Source organism: Leiobunum rupestre, chromosome 4 (assembly GCF_980474605.1).
Source record: "Leiobunum rupestre chromosome 4, qqLeiRupe1.1.hap1, whole genome shotgun sequence".
Classification (NCBI taxonomy): domain Eukaryota; kingdom Metazoa; phylum Arthropoda; class Arachnida; order Opiliones; family Sclerosomatidae; genus Leiobunum; species Leiobunum rupestre.
The window spans coordinates 41,816,740-41,834,062 of NC_143387.1; the positions used below are offsets into that span (position 1 = coordinate 41,816,740).

A 17,323-nucleotide genomic window follows, 5' to 3' on the forward strand; every position below is an offset into this window, starting at 1 on the left:
AAATTCATAACGTCTTTGATGGTCTCCGTCAATTAGTCCTTGGTGGAGCGTAGCTCTGTATGGGTGATAGCGATTCTTACGAAGAATTTTCCACACACGATTTGCAGAACAACCCAAATCAGCAGCGGCGTTAGCGCAACTTTGACGAGGATATGCCACAAAGTACGCGAGTACATTGTTCTCGAAGTCTAAATCCGGTTGACCCAATCCGCGAAACCTAGGTTGCAAGTTACCAAATTGATTGAAATCGTGAATTGCTCGTCTTACTGTATTTACAGATGGTGCTCCATTTGGATGTCTTTCTGCGAAGATTTCAGTCACTCTTCTAAGGTTTTGCGCTCCATAGTAAATGGCAACTATCTCGGTACGCTCAGCTACTGAATAACGAGGCATTGTTCGAAATATTATCAAACACTGATAAAAATCTCCCAAAGTTTTCCTTTAAATACCCAATGCATGTTTAGGATTGACCTATAGCCTCGTGTTTTTTAAATCCGGTCGTTTTTTTAACCAAAGTTTCAACTGGATTAGGTAATTCGGTTTCAATTATCGTTTCAAACAATCGTAATTTGGCTTCACCAACTTGTAAATTTTTCAAGCTCGAATTTTCACTGATAAATAAATTGTTTTTCGTCGAGTGAACAATTTTTAAGGGTTTTCGATGACGGCCTACAACTTTATAATAGAAATTTTTTATCTCGCACCTAGTGGTCGAAAAATAATTTTTCAAAATTGGTGAAAAACATTACCGAAAACGCTCAAATTTCTCAAACTGATGTCCCCCGGTATAGAGAATTGACCTTCCAAATTTGAAATCGGTACTATAAATAGTTTTTGAAACCAAACACTTTTCCGAGCAAAAAAAAAGACCCTGTATGTCCGCAAATGGGACGAAAATTTACGTGTCCGCCAATGGCACTAACTCAGCGTCAATCACCCCTAGGTTAAAAATGGAACTACTTAATTCCTTTAAGTCGTGAATTTTACATTCTACATTACAAACGTAGGCCCAGGGGCGTAGGAACGTTCTAGAAGTTGGAGGGGGCGTAGAGAAACGAAAGGGGTCTGGAGAATGGTTTTGAATTTTTAATGGGGTGTAGCTTCTCCGAATGCACGTGTACTTTTTACTGCTCTGTAAATTGGCGGGAAAAGACTGAAATTTAAACACAGGTGAGGTTCTATAAGCTTTATACGCTTTTAAAATGATAATTTGAGCCTTTTGAAGATTTCAACTGACCAAATAGTTGGAGGGGGCAATACCATTCGTTGCCCCCCCCCCCCCCCAGTTCCTACGCCCCTGGCACGTAGTTATCAGATATTATATCGCCTAATGGACACACTTCCGGAAAATAAGTGTAGACTTATGGTAAAGCCTATGTCGAAAATGGACTAGCACCGGAATAAATCAGACTCGACTGCCTCGAAGCATTTCCGTGGCGAAGGGGTTCAAATTGAAACGTCAGACTCATATTTTTCTGCTACAGAGATGTCTTAATATTATCACGGGAACTTTCCCATTCGGTAGAAAGATGGATGAGGTCAACAATTTCGGGAGACGCGTAAGGGGAGGGGCCTGCGAAGATAAATCTAGCCCACTTTCGAGGAAAAAATCTCTTCGCGCGGAAGAAAAACAGTCGTCTTTTCTCGGTACGTAGGCCTCTGTAACCAAATAAGGAGACGGAGGGGAAAGTCCCACTCCGCGTCGCGAGCGGGAACCGGAGCTGAACTGAACCGAACCGATATATCATTAACCTGTCTAGACGTTGATGGCAGCCCTTGCTGGCCTATCACATTTGTCAGACCCACTTTTCTCCTCTTTCGAAATGGCCGTGAGAAAAGGATTTTTATTATTACCTTTATTCTTTTGTACATTTCTCCATCAGCGTAATGGTCCCCCCCCCCCACCCATCCACCTGGTTGACCCCTCTTTCCTTTGTCCAATGTCTTTAGAATGCCAATTTTCAAAATGGTCACTTTTATCGCGAGTAAATGCACTTAATGTCTTTAATAAAAGTTCCTTCAAAACTATAGACTCCGCCATTGAAAGTAACGCTAATACACGTCGATGTCGCCATCTGTTAGAGGAAAAATGAAATACTAGCTTGGTTTGTCTCTCCCGGCTCAGTTTAAGTATGGCAAGCCATTCGGGACAAAATTAAACAAAAATATAGAGCTACCTTCTTAGAAATATAAGCCTACCTTTTAAAATATACACCTACCTTTGAAGATAAACAGTTTATTTCGAAAGGTTATGCAAAAATTTGAAGGAGTTGTAGGGGGTGAGTTGAGAAGTATGCCTGTTTTTCCCCATTTTCCTATGATGAGTTAAAAGAGCGCCAGAGAGCTTCAAAGTGTGGCTGCAAAACCAAGCAGCAGGGAAACGCGAACATAAAGGTTTGGGTTCGTGTGATAGGTAAAAAAGGACTTTGTAAACAAATCGAGGTAACCCGCGTAAAAAAGTAAACTTAAACAGTATTTAAAGTCCCTGCTGCTTAGTTTTGCGCTAGTTTCAGCCTACTTCCAGGGGCTAGTAGGCCACACTTTGGAAAATGGGGAAAAAACAGGCATACTTCTCAACTCACCCCCTACAACTCCTTCAAATTTTTGCATAACCATTTGAAACACCCTGTATATCTGGAGAGGTAGGTTTATATTTTAAAACTTAGACTTATATTTCTAAGAAGGTAGCTCTATATTTTCATTTAATTTTGTCCTGAATGGCTTACCATAGATTAAGCCTTTGAGTAAGTTAATCGTGAATCAGTGGTGTAACCTGAATTTCTTCTACATTAAAGTTTCAGAGAGGTCGAGAAGAGGCTAAAAACGTTTTAACGAAATACCCACTCGTTGCTATTTCAACCACACCCAAATCATACTTCGCCCAGGAGGGCCTCGAGTGGTGCAAAAGTACCAATTGAATTCTACAGGGAAGACCAAATTTAGAGTTACCAAAAATGGCCGTGCTGCCATAAACTATTATACGTAAAACATAAGAAACGTATTAACCGTAAGTATGACTCTTCCTATTGTTTTAAGGCTAATTTCGTGTTCAAACCTTTTTTTTACAGTGACCTTCTCTCCGAGCTCCTACTTGATTTTGCACTAGAACTGAGTATCGTGTTATCGTCCTTGGCAGTAGTATATTTCGCAATACCCATATTTAGTACTGAGAACTAAACCTAGATGGCGCAATAGCTATGAAAATCAGCTCGATGTTATTTTTTCCAATTTGACATACTTAATATTGTTATTACGGGATTTAAACCAAGTTTAATAGTTCTTTGCTAAAGTAACGTGGCCTTCTTGTTTCAATGTTGCTCTTACGTCACAGTCTCTGGCTTTTACAAGTCGATGAGCGCGCGATACAGTCGCCAGAAGAATATATCTTTTCCTAGCACGCGTGAAAATAGAGGTCGGGGATGGTTAACTTTTATTCAATAGATAAAGCTCTCAAAATTATTCGTAAAACGTTTTGATCAAGTAATTTATATTTCTGTGTTATCCGATTAATGTTTTGATAAATTTGTAAAATTAATCGGAAGAACGACGTTTTTTTCGAATAAAAAGCTCAATTTTTACGAATAATAGATATTTTTTAATCAATTTCCGAAATATTAACCGGTAAATTTATTTGTTTAAATTTTTTTCCAAAAAAAATCAATTTAATCATGGATAATGATTAACCGTTACCGACCTCTACGTGAAAATCGCTCGTGCTAAGAAAATACTAATAAAGCTGGGTCTTGTGATGTAAAAAACGGTAAAACAATTTAACAAGTTGGGCAAGACCACTCTTTATTTTATAAAATCAACCATTGGGATCGAGACAGATTTCAAGAACGCAGAAATAAGGCTTCGATTACAGGGTGTCCTAATAATCAGACTTGTAAAAAGTGGATATTTTTAAGAGAGTCCGCTCTCTTAAAATAACGTAGGCACCGGTCCGCTGGACCCGGACCCCTTCGCCGATCTGTTTTTTCAACGAGTCCAGAACTCTGTGGCCGTGTGAACGTCCAGTATACAATTCGTATTTTTTGTGTTCTCAGAATTTTCGCCTTATTTACACAATTTACGATATAATTGGAAGGAGTCCCGTGGACTCCTTAACCCCTTTCTAAAGATATTTTTTTAGGAGTCCCTTGATTTTTCTTAGGGGTTTTTGACGCATGGACTGCCGCTATTTACAAGTCTGCTAATAATCATGATTTAATCATTTTTTATATTTGTACAGTCAAAGCTACAGATTTAATTTTAATTTAAGCTAATCATGATTTAATCATACGAGGGTGTCCTAATAATCGAAATTCAAAAGTCATCCGCTACTTCTTCATATATTTAGTTGACGTATATCAAGGCAGATGGCGCTTTATTTCCTAAGCTCGAAGTCTATATGTACGCAGTGGCGTAGATGGCATGGGTAGTACCCGTTGCGGATATCATGGTGTGCTACTTACTAGTCAAAACGTGTAAAAACATTTTTCGAATTTCTCTAGTTGGGGGTTTTTATTTTTCACGGTCGGGTGTCACCCCCACATAGAGGTCGGGGACGGTTAATCATTATCCATTATTAAATTGATTTTTGAGGGGGGAAAATGTAAACAAAGAAATTTACCGGTTAATATTTCGGAAAATGATTAAAAAACATGTATTATTCGGAAAATTTTAGCTTTTTATCGAAAAAAACGTCGATTTTCCGATTAATTTTACAAATTTATCAAAAAATTAATCGGATAATGCAGAAATATAAATTACTTGATCAAAACGTTTTACAAATAATTTTGAGAGCTTTATCTATTGAATATAAGTTAACCATCCCCGACCTCTACCCCCACAAAACGGCCCCAAACGGGTGGCCCCCGATGCGATCCACCCCCTAACTACGCCACTGTATGTACGGTAGTCCGTGGTTGTTTTTTGCCACTTTCATCGTGAAATGTAAAGTCACCCACGTGTCTTGGGTTTCCCACAGCATCCGTTCGAAAACGACTATGACATCAAATTCCTAAACACAATAGCTCGCTTCGAGTAAATCAACCGGAAATTCCACGAGAGAATAGGCGTATTCTATTAGGAGAGTGGTCGCTAGCCTAATACCAGGAAATAATAGAGGTTCCGCTAACCTATTATTCGGAGAAAAATGAGAAATGACTTTCCATTCTGTTGGCTTTAACAAAACAATTATAATGCTACGAGAATATAATTGTTATTGAGAAATACGCCCACGCTTTTTGTTATAAGTCGAGGAAATCTCTAACAATAACTACCACGCCAGAGTTCTGGATGACCGGGAAAGATTCCCCTAATTAGTAATTATCTTCGCTTTACCTAAACATTCGTTAGAAGAGATAAAAAACCTTTCGCACGATTTTTGGCTTAATTATTGGTTTTGCCATCTATCCACTCTAGAGTTCTATCATCCGTGCGTTCAGAAACTAATACTGTGGCCCTCGAGGGCTGGCTGCAAAACCATTTTCATTTCTCGCGTGAGGTACAATTATATTCTATATGAATTAGGTTTGTACTCGCAATCAGCGAGTAAACATGCAACATATATTATATATTATTATAAAATATGTTAAATATAATAACGACGTAAGTAACATAATTGAGTGGAAATAAGCGGTGGTCACTGGGTCAAAGACCAGTTTATTAAGTGCTCGGACCAGTTTTTTTATTCAAAAGCTAGAGGTTCACTGGTCCAGTGTCCAGTTTATTAATTCAAAATTATCTACCGTATTATTAACCAACTGGTCTACGTGACCACTTAAATAATTCAAGAGTTGGGAGTCACTGGCCAAATAGACCAGTTTAGAAATAAACCTTATTTCCAAGCCTGCCCCTAACGCGAAGCGATGGTGAGCCTCCCTGAACCAAAAGGGACCTCCCCGGGGTGGAAATAAAACTGAACTGAACTGAGAAATTAATTTTTCTTATAATACCCTATTTTCGTTATTGACAAAAAAGGGGGAATTCTGAACGCTACATAGACCCACGTATCTCATTTTGTTTACCCATCTAAATACGTTAATTAATTATCAATTAAGTAAATTTATGAGCAACGAAAAACTTGCTCTTACAGCCGGTGACATCACGAAAAGCCGCGCAATGTGAAAACGAACTATTTCGTAAAGTTATCAAGAATTCTTGCAAAGAACTTTATTAAATTTAAAAGAATTAAAGAATTCTTAATAAAAAATATATATATAATTATTGAAATAATTACTTAACGTGGGTTTGGATAATTATTTGCATTATCGCGACTATTCCGCATTTGCGGTACGATAATGACGAAAGATGGCGTTGACGCGTATTGCCACACACCATCAATGTTATAAGTGTTTCCGTACATAAACTAACCCAAGATTCTGGATGTTATTCAAACAAAGAAGACTTTTGTTTATAAAAACTCCGCCAGCAAATGGGTCGGCCAATTGAAACAAAACAGACGTGCTATTATTTATTAATGAAACGTTTTTCTTGGAGCGTATTCATTCTAGTAAATCGTCGCCACAGTTCTGCAACTGGACTTTTTTAAGTAAATGTAAATTAGGCCGCGCATTCAAGTTTCAACCAATATTGCATTTATTTTAACTTATTAGGGATAATGACGGTCGGCGGTAGGGTTGCCTGGTTTAAACGACACTGGTCTAACTGGTTATAAATAAATCAAATCAGGTAGGCTAATACCCAAGGCACCGTCTTAGGCCTAAGACAGCTTAATTGATGCCTTTAAACAGGTAGCCGGGTTACAAGGCGTAGGAGGGTGGTGGCAAGCCCTTCATGCCACGCGAGCCAACAGCTCCCTACACTTACTATTAACCTCTATAAGTTTTTATGCAAAGGAGAAACCAGTAGGGAGAGAACTGGCAAACTCAACGCAGAAGGAGTGGTTCCAAGTTTTCACCCAATGCCACAAGCTGGGATCGAACCCGGCTCCTCCTTTCGGTTTTCTTTTTTAGCTTTGCTACTATCAAGAATGTATTTATTTATACTCAGGGAGAATGAATATGTCGAGACTATCGACGGACACGTTGAGGCCCTAACCCCGTCACGCCAAGGGGGGGGGGAGGAAAAAAGGAGGCGGTCTTATTTTTTGCGTCCTCGCAGCAGCGTTAACCGCGTCGAAAAACGTAATTTTTAAGAACCAATGAGATTGCAGTATTATTTGATTTTATTAAAGCGGAGGAGCATACCGGGGGGCCCAACAGGTGGAATTGGAGAAACGCTAAAAATAATCTCGACATATTCATTCTCCCTGAGTATAAATAAATACATTCTTGCTACTATTAACTCTAAATTATTCCCAATTATTTGTACATTTTCTGACCAAAACACTACGAAACAAAAACAAAAACGTCTTCTTAGCCAAAATTTTTGTACATTATCGAAACTAAAACTTCGTTTCTAGCGAGACCTTTGTAATGTTCAAAACTGAAAATAAATCTATTTGATTATTGGCTATTAATAATCGACTATAGGCACAGAGCAAGCGTCTAAACTTGTGTTTTTGTTTAAAGTCTTTAAAAAAAATGTTAAGTGTAGTCCCAGAAGGTAATTTTTATACCTGGGTATATAATTTTGGTACTTCAATTTTTTAAACTCAAATTAAATTTCAGTTCATAAAGAACAGAATGTACAATTAAGAAGAAATAAAGAAAACGAAAAAATTGTTTAAAAGTAATATAAACCAGTGCTTTAAAAAACCTGGTTTAACCCATAGAAACCGGTTATTATGGTTTGTTATCAATAAAACATGAGATTCCGCGGCTACCACGGTCTAGTTCCACAACCCCCGAGTCACGCACGTTACCCGCGTCTGTTTTAATAGACGCAATTTTTAGCGAACCAATGAGATTCCGGTCTGATTTGATTGACTCTTAAAGGGGAGGAGCGTGACGTAGAAATTGGGCGAAACACGGAAAATCGCCTCAATGTAGTAATTCTCCCTACATACCAGGGATGCCACATTGGGCTGGAAAGCAGCCAATTGGGCTTCTTTTCAAGAAAATTGCCCGGAAATAAAAGTGGTTTTTTTGAGCTTTTTGTACTGAGAATACCGCAAAGAGCCAAAAACCATTATAATTTAAAATGAATAAAATAATCCGCTCGTCTTCGTCAATTTAATTTATATTTTACCTAAAAAATGCATATTTGGGTACTCGATTACTCGAATAAGCTGCTCTCTAAACTTCGTCGAGTATTTGTTTTTTCTATCCTCGTTGCTTCAAAGCTCAAAAAGGGGTTTTTACAACTTTTGGGCGGCAATAAACGGTACCTACAAAGTTGTGGAAACTGTGGTTCATTTAAAGGAAAAGTCCAGGTTCGGTAAAACTTGGGTCTATTTGAAAGATCATGTTTTAATATACTCGAAAATATCAGTCGTAAAATTGTATCTTTTTTTAAAGACGAGAAATTAATTTTTAAACGACTGAAATCTACCCGCCAAGCGAGCTGCCATTTTCTTTCGTCTTCCGTCAGACAGACCGCACGCGGAGCAAGCGCGCGCAGGGAACAGTGGGCTGTTATAGCGTGAACAGCGCGTGATTAAAGTCCTAAAACGTCACCGCGAAAGAAAATGGCAGCTCGCTTGGCGGGTAACTTTCGCTCGTTTAAAAATTAATTTCTCGTCATTAAAAAAAGATTTTACGACTGATATTTTTGAGTATATTTAAACATGATCTTTCAAATAGATCCAAGTTTTACCCAACCTGGACTTTTCCTTTAAATTAAAGGTATATTTCAGCATTGAAAGTTACTTTATACACCTTTTAAATTTAAATTCATAATTACTTGAATAAAACCAGCCCCTAATCAAGTACTCGATAACCCGACTCGTTAAAAATATTACTCGAGTTTTTTTTCAGTTACTCGACTCGAATAAGAGAAAGTTTCCCCTTAATCAAGTACTCGATTACTCGACTGGACTTCAACATTACTCGACTCGAATACTCGATGAAAAAATATTGATACTCGATAACCGACTCAATTACCTAAAACCACTAATCGCACAGCCCTTTTTTCGGTTGATAATCTGGCATCCCTGTTAATAAATCAGGGTTCGTACGAAAATTTCTTCCAGGTTATCCCTGACCGATTTTTGCCAATATTCCTGACCTTTTTGGTTATATTTTTGGACATTTGTTTTTATTAGTTTAGGTCAAAAATTCTTTGTTAATGTGTGGTTTGGTTGACTAACTAAAATCCCTGACTTATCCCTGACATTCTACAAAACAGTGGCGCCGATCCCTTTTTTTCCCAATGGGGGCCGAAGCTCACTAATAAACTTGGAATGAGGCTGCTGGCAACACTTTCTTGCTACGGATGCTTAAAGGTAAATGGCCTTTAACATCGGCGGTGCCCCCATTGATTTTTCCCAATGGAGCTTCGGCCCCGCCGCCCCCATGGGATCGACGCCACTGCTACAAAATTATTTAAATCCCTGACTTATCCCTGACATTTTCGTCCATTTTACAGATTCCTGACTTATCCAGATTTTCCAGGTTCTGTACGAACCCTGTAAATATATCATTGTTTGAATTTTGAAAGATAATCGAGATTTTTTTGGGACAAAAAGAAAATAAAATATATATTGGAATACGGGCTTTTCTAGTCAGGGCCTAGTACACCGTGTAACATGATTGTGATTTCCCTTGGAAATAACGATGCACCTGCTTTCATTGCGATGGTTTTTTTAAAATCTGGGAGAAACGAAAGGGGAAAAATAGTTGCATAATGAGGGATTGTAAACTGCGAATTTGGAAAGCCGTGACGCTCGGCCCGGTCACGCGTCACGACACGGAATGGGTTCCCGCTGCTGCTCAACTATTCGCCGCCAACAACGGAGCTTTTTCGCAGTCGGCCAACGCTGGATGTACAGGGATTTGCTTTTAGACCGCTTCTGAAGCCGGACAAAAACGTTTGAATTGACTAAAATTCTTAATATTCGAAAAATATTTTCAATTTCAATTAACAGAAAATTTGCTTCATTTTAGGCGGGATTTGGCGGATTTATTTAAGTTATTTTTTAACAAATTTATGAAAAGTAATTTAACTGCAAATATTCCAAATCAAAAGTACTATTTAAACTTACTTTAAGAATAATTTATATTTTAGTTTATGATACCGCTCAAACAGCCAGACGATATTAATTCAATATATATTCTTAAAAGTCAATAAATTCTTTTTTAAAAGCCAATAAATTCTTAAAAGCCAATAAATTATCAAAAGCCAAAAAAATTCTTAAAAGCCAATCAAATCGTTAAGCCAATAAATTCTTAAAAATCAATCAAATTGTAAAAATAAATAAATACGGTTTAAATCAAATTAATTTTTTCAATCCAAAATTGTCAACCCTTTTTTAGTGGTCTAGACGAATCTTCTTTGATAGGGTCATTTGTAATTGCCTTAATCTTAATGTTTTCCTGCCTTAGTCGCATTTTGAGGCACTTTTATACTAGAACACGGGTTCAAATTAGGTAACTATACCATTTTCACCAAAACATTCTCATTTCACCAAGATCCTTTTTGGCTCGAATTAAAAGCATTTTTTAAAATAAACTTTTCAGGAATTTGGGGCCATATATAATTCCCTCCCCTCATTTTTCTAACCACGTGTTATACGTAGTATGAAATACAGTGGTTTTTGAGGAATTTCCACACTAATAAAAGTATACCCGCTTTGGTAGTGCTTTAAATTCTCATATCTACTAGAACGCCTTTCGTGAATCTAAAACCACATACCTCATTATTAAGAAATTATATTGGAATATATATCCAAACTATAATGAAAATATTTAATTTATAGTTCGGATATTGTTGTTTATATGTTACTTAAGGGTGCATTTAAAAAATAAACACTAAATATGAAACAATAAAGAAAACGCTTCCTCTAATAGAAGAATTGGATGTTTCTACTCTCGTTCTAGACTAGCGCCATGAGCGAGAAAAGAGAGAAGCTAAGGCGCACCCTACCAAACAAGGAGGGTTCTACTCCCTTTAAATGGTCGCCTCGTGTTACTTTGGTAGTAACTCGTCACAAACAGTAGGGAAAAAATGGTCCGTTCGAAAACTTTCACCCTGTACAATAAATATATCCGTAATTTTGAAAAATAGCAAGGCCATATTTCGAAGTTATGAATATAAATCTGTTGCGAATTTATCTTCATTTTGAGCTCAACTTCCCTTTATCTCTTTATATGGATAGAGAAATTCAACGGAGTAAAGAGTACGTTGAACAAACCAGTTTTCAAATTAATTCCCCCTTTTAAGGACGCCCAAATCGAAACTTTGAAAAAGTGACCAGTTTCGACATTTGATGAGCGAAAAGTGCCAAATTACTCGTATAAAATTGAATCGCTATTTCCAGAGTTTTCGAAGGTAGCGGGAAAGCAAGGTACCGTTCGAAATGGGCGTGCCGAACTTCGCTTTTTTTCCGTTTCATTGATCGCCGCGAAAGCAGAGCTGCCAGTTGGGCGGTTTTCCAGCCCAATTGGGCTTCATTAAAAGCTCACTCACGAGAAATTTGTCGTTGGGCGTTTTTTTGGGCTTATATTGTTTCCTCTTTGTGGAATAGAGCTCGGGGAAACGGATAAATTAACCAACAAAATTTCAATTAATCATATAAAATTCGATTAACTGTTTATTTATGGATATTATACGATTTAATAAGTAAAATAAGTTTTTATTCGGATAATTTTCGGATATGGATATAAAAGAAGTGAACAGAAAATTTCTTATCCGAACGCCGAGCCCTACTGTGGAATTACTATTTTTAGTAAAAAAATAAATTTTGATTTGGTTCTTACAGTATAGGGTAATCTTGATGAAATCCGAATTTTTCATTGTTCGCTTACTTTATTTAAGCCCCAATCTAGCGGAGATTGTAAATGTAATATGTAGTGGCACGTCTTTACATATTTAGTTGGCGGATATTAAAGCTTTAACCAGTTAGATAGCCCTATAGCCCGTTAAAAACTAAAATTTATGGAGAATTAAGCGGTTAATTTTGTTTAAAATAAAGAAATTTCGGGAAATTGAAAAGCGCGCGTCCGCTGCGACAGCAGGTGAGAAATCGGTGAGACACTCCTTGCTTGATTAAAACAGGGCCCCCACTCAAATCTTAAATTTTTTTATAGTAAAAATAAAATTATATTTCTAAAAATATAGGACTTTATAGGACTATTTTTACAAAATTATAGGATTTTATAGGAATATATATGCTATTTAATTTACTAACTTTATGCATTTAAAAACCAAATCTATATTTAGAGAAATAAATCTTGGATTTTCTCTTAATTTAACCATTTTATCACAAAAATATACTAGTAGCTAACCATGTTAACGATAACAAAAGTATCGACTAGAATGACTTGGTATAGGAATTTATCCTATAGCTAAATCCAGCAATTTAACTGAGTGGTTGGATTTGAAATGGGCAAAATATCAAAATTATAGGATTTTATAGGACATTTAGGGGATTTTGCTAAAATATAGGATGTTATAGGACATTTTTGAAAATATAGGATTTTATAGGAATTATATGACTTCTGGGGGCCCTGTTAAAATTGAAAAACAATATAAGACGCGAAAGATTTTGTTTTTTTTTTCACGCGCGGCGCGTTCCAGTTATACAAGACCTAAGCCTAAATTGCGCGATTTCTAAAGGTACGCTAGTTCGCAAATCGCTCACTAAGGTCGTACTGGCGCTGGCGATACACCTTAAGATGGCGTAGAAAATTAAAACCCAAATATTTGGCGTTATTTTGCGTTTCAACCTTTCGGGCCGAAAACAATTTTTTCAAGACAAAATAAGGTATGTGTAAGTATATTGAACGTCTTGTTGATCTTGTGATATGCAAATAAGGCGATATTTGGAAAAGCTTGGCCATCCCCCTTTAAGACAGATGGCGCTATATTTCCTAAGCTCGAAGCTTATTATAGTTGCCTAAAAGGGTCTCTGGTGTGAATGCGAAGTGTGAATTTTACTCTGTAATTAAGGTTTTGTCACGTTCATAAAGTGTTTTTTTCAAAAAAACGTCCTTATTACTTGAAAAAATATTCCTCAAACATTGCCAAAAGTTGTATTTTTGGGCTGTTTCAGAAATATTTACCGATTTCGGTTGAAAAATTGGGCTACTTTCCAAAATTTGCTTGGACGAAATTTTGGGCTAGTTTAAAATTCGCGGTTTTTTAGATTGACGAGAAATTGGGCGTCACACTCCATCGATTTTCTGGCAGCCCTGCGCGAGAGACATCTACCGGCGGTACCGGTAGTAGAAGCAATTTCCGTCCCGCGTCTTAAATTATAGATGAGAAGAGTATTTTTATACCTTTTGATAGGGACATCATCGTGATCACGTACTCGACGGATCGATACGAAACGGCGGCGCTAACGATCGCTAGTTGTCGCGTCTCTTCGCTGTCGAGCCGAAAGAAAAGAGACGTTCCTACAAATGACCCCCCTCGAACGTGTCCCGAAATAACGCCATTTCATTCCACGCTGCGGGGTACAATAAACCGGAGGGGGGCCCATTCTCTGCAAATTGTCCAATCTAAATACGATAATATTCTCTCGTTTCTCGGGGATTATTTCGGCTGTTTGCCACGTCAAACGCAAACTTGGGAATGTTCTAGGGCTGTGCGAGTAGTGGTTTCAGGAAATCGAGTCGGTATCGAGTACCAAATTCTTTTTCATCTAGTATTCGAGTCGAGTAATATTGAAGTCGAGTCGAGTAATCGAGTACTTGATTAAGGGGAAAATTTCCCTCATTCGAGTCGAGTAACTAAAAAAAACATCAAGTAATATTTTTAACGAGTCGGGTTATCGAGTATTTGATTAGGGGCTGGTTTTATTCAAGTAATTATGAATTTAAATTTAAAAGGTGTATAAAGTAACTTTCAATGCTGAAAAATATTCCTTTAATTTAAATGAACCACAGTTTCTACAACTTTGTAGGTATCGTTTATTGCCTCCCAAAAAGTTGTAAAAACTCCTCTTTGAACTTTGAAGCAACAAGGATAGAAAAAACTAATACTCGACGAGTTTAGAGAGCAGCTTATTCGAGGAATCGGGTACCCGAATAAGCATTTTTTTGGTACTCGGTAATCGACGAGTATTCTCCAATTACTTAATCGAGGTCGAGTTCAAGTACTCGACCTCAAAAAAGGCAGAGTACTCGATGAGGTTCGAGTACTCGCACAGCCCTAGAATGTTCCGATGTAACGACGCATTCTTATCTGAATCGCGCTTTCGGTACCTGAAAACAACTACCTTTTCTTTCGGCAAGATACCGTTTTAGTGACAATAGTTAATAATTAGGGAATATTGCGTGTAATGTACAAAAATTAATTTCAAATATAATAAAAGACTACACTTACTTGGAAAGTACCCGAGGTGTTAATGGCCGATTTTGTTCAAAGTCGGGCGTGATGTAGACCTATATGAGATATGAAATTTCCCAAAAGGAGAAGTTGCACTACCCTTTCGATTTGCCATGGCAACCGAAAATGTTTTTGACCACTTAAAACAAAAAATATCAATTTAAAAAATGGGTAATTTGGACCACATTTAGGTAAATTTCTTCAACTTTGGGTAAATTGGAACATATTTGGGGTAAAATTGTAAAAACGTTTGGGTGAAATAAGGAAAAAATCTTATTTTGGTTTTAAGTGGTCAAAAACATTTTCGGTTGCCATGGCAAATCGAATGGGTAGTGCAACGTCTCCTTTTGGGAAATTTCATACCTCATATCACATTACAGCCGACTTTGAACGAAATCGGTAAAAACACCTCTCGGGTACTCTCCTGTAAAAGTCTAAAAAAACGGGTTGGCAAAATCTGACCCTAGATGACTCTGTTATAAAGAAATATTATTTTGTAGCTGTGGTCGCTAGCTTCCGAATTTGAGAGTCCAGCTTGTATTTATTTTAGTTATAGACCATTATTTTCCACATGAAATTATCCCTCTTCAAACAGCGCGAAACTCTGAACTACTAAATTATATTTTTGGCCAGGAAAAAATTCCAAAAACATTAATTTTAAAAATCAATTATATTTGAACTTTATATTTTATAGGATCCAAACCCATTATATCAAAATTAATATGTAGATCCACCAAGAAAACCATTGATGACGGTCTTTGATTATGGACATTAACTTTTAATAGAGAAATCGTGAGAAAACTGACTAATTATAGATGGCTATATGTTATATTCATAAAGTTGATCATCTCTAGATTCTATCTACTCCCGGTAAAAAAACACGTCGTTTAAGGGCTCGGTTTTAGCTGGCGTTAAAATCATCTTCGAAGAGCCTCAATGTTAAAAATAACGTAAGCTAAATAACGCGATCGCTTGCCGGGTGACTTACGGCCCAAAGTATGTTTGTCTGTGCGTAATATAGGAGAAGTCAAAGTTTCCCCGCTCTCACTCAAAAGAAAACACTATTATTAAAACATTCTTTAAAAAAAACCCGGCGGGGGTTTATAACCTTAGGGGTTTATTTTAAAACTTCTAGAATTATATATTCCGAAGCTATCAAACTCTCAAATTGGTTGAATTTTGAACTCTTTAAACAACGTAGTTTTTTTTTATTTCTAACCAAAATAACTCTCCATAAAAAAATGAATTGGGTTGATACTTAGTTTAAAAATAATTCGCCACGGACTTAGAAATCCTTAGAGGAATTCGCCCGAAATATTTATTAACATCGTGGGCGCGGTTTAAGAAATGACGGCTGTAAGTTAAGCCCATTCTACTATTTTAAGAATTGGAAATTAATTAGAGTTTGTACTGTTTCTACCCTTTTTCTGTATAAAAGCAATATTCTTTCAAACGAAGAAGCGAGTCCCTCTTCAGATTTATTAGTCCATCGCTAGGCTTTAAGGGTTGTATGCACTTTGGATCAATCAATTAAACGTGGCCGCGGTACTGACTACGCAATATAGACAACTGAATAGGGCCCGAACTTTCAAAGGGTCCGGATTGTAAATTTAGGTTTCCGTACACTTATTTTAGGAAAAATAAAATGCTACATTTGGGCATGGTTAGAAGACATTACCTAGGGCCCAGAAAACTGAATACGCGGCCCCGGGTTTATTAAAAAAAACTGGTCGTAGCGCGTGCTATTAGACGAATTACGTTAAAAAACTGGTCGTAGCGCGTGCTATCAGACGAATTACGTTAAAAAACTGGTCGTAGCACTTGCTATCAGACGAATTACGTTAAAAAACTGGTGGTTGCGCTTGCTATCAGACGAATTACGTTAAAAAACTGGTCGTAGCGCGTGCTATCAGACGAATTACGTTAAAAAACTGGTCGTAGCGCGTGCTATCAGACGAATTACGTTAAAAAACTGGTCGTAGCGCGTGCTATCAGACGAATTACGTTAAAAAACTGGTCGTAGCGCGTGCTATCAGACGAATTACGTTAAAAAACTGGTGGTTGCGCTTGCTATCAGACGAATTACGTTAAAAAACTGGTCGTAGCACTTGCTATCAGACGAATTACGTTAAAAAACTGGTCGTAGCGCTTGCTATCAGACGAATTACGTTAAAAAACTGGTCGTAGCGCTTGCTAGCTCTTGCATCGTTTCTCGAATATGATTTTAAGTTGTTTTTGGGGGTGGGGCACCATAACGACGATCTCGTATCTCGCGTCATCTTGTTTAGGGGATTTCAGCCCCCCATTTCCGACGGCGCTAGGTCTGACAGTATTGAAACTTATGAAAGTTTTCATTAAGTAAATTGAAAAGGATCGTCCCCGGTGGCGGGCGTCTCGTTATGTCTCGGAGCCAGACGGGGAAGCATTCCCGAGGATGACATATAATTGGCCCGACGAGGGCGTCTCGATCGATAATGGTATCGAAAAGGCTCCGCGACTGTAGTCTTTCTTTTTTAATCAAGGGTTTGTGACCAACGTCACACTAAATGAGAGAAAGTCATCAATTCAGCCCCAAGAGGCGTCTTAAACAAGACTACGCGGCCGGAGTCGAAATCATAGGAGGGGAAAAAATACTCCCGTCACGTGACATTTTAAAGCCAATAGAAACACCTTGATTTACGGGAAAGTCGTTCAAGAATGCGTGACTAGACAATTACAAAATCTACAAACCGAACCGAACTGCCTAAATTCACTCAAATGCAATGTTTTTCACACAAAATATTGCAAATCGGACGATTTATCGACTTGGGGTACTTTAGACCTTATAACTACCGGTAATGTTTCGAATTAAGCTTCTGCTATTAAAATATATACTAACCGGAAGTGGCCCCGCGCAAAACAATAGTTTTAGAACCTCGAGATACTTTTTAATTCCTTGTGTGCA

General features: G+C 37.5%; 1 protein-coding gene across 1 annotated transcript in view; it reads right to left on the bottom strand.

Moving 5' to 3' along the window:
* LOC149947843 (alpha-crystallin A chain) overlaps window positions 1–17,323 on the bottom strand; it is a 30,926-nt gene that overhangs the window by 11,393 nt on the left and 2,210 nt on the right. The gene's annotated exons all lie outside the window — the stretch shown is intronic.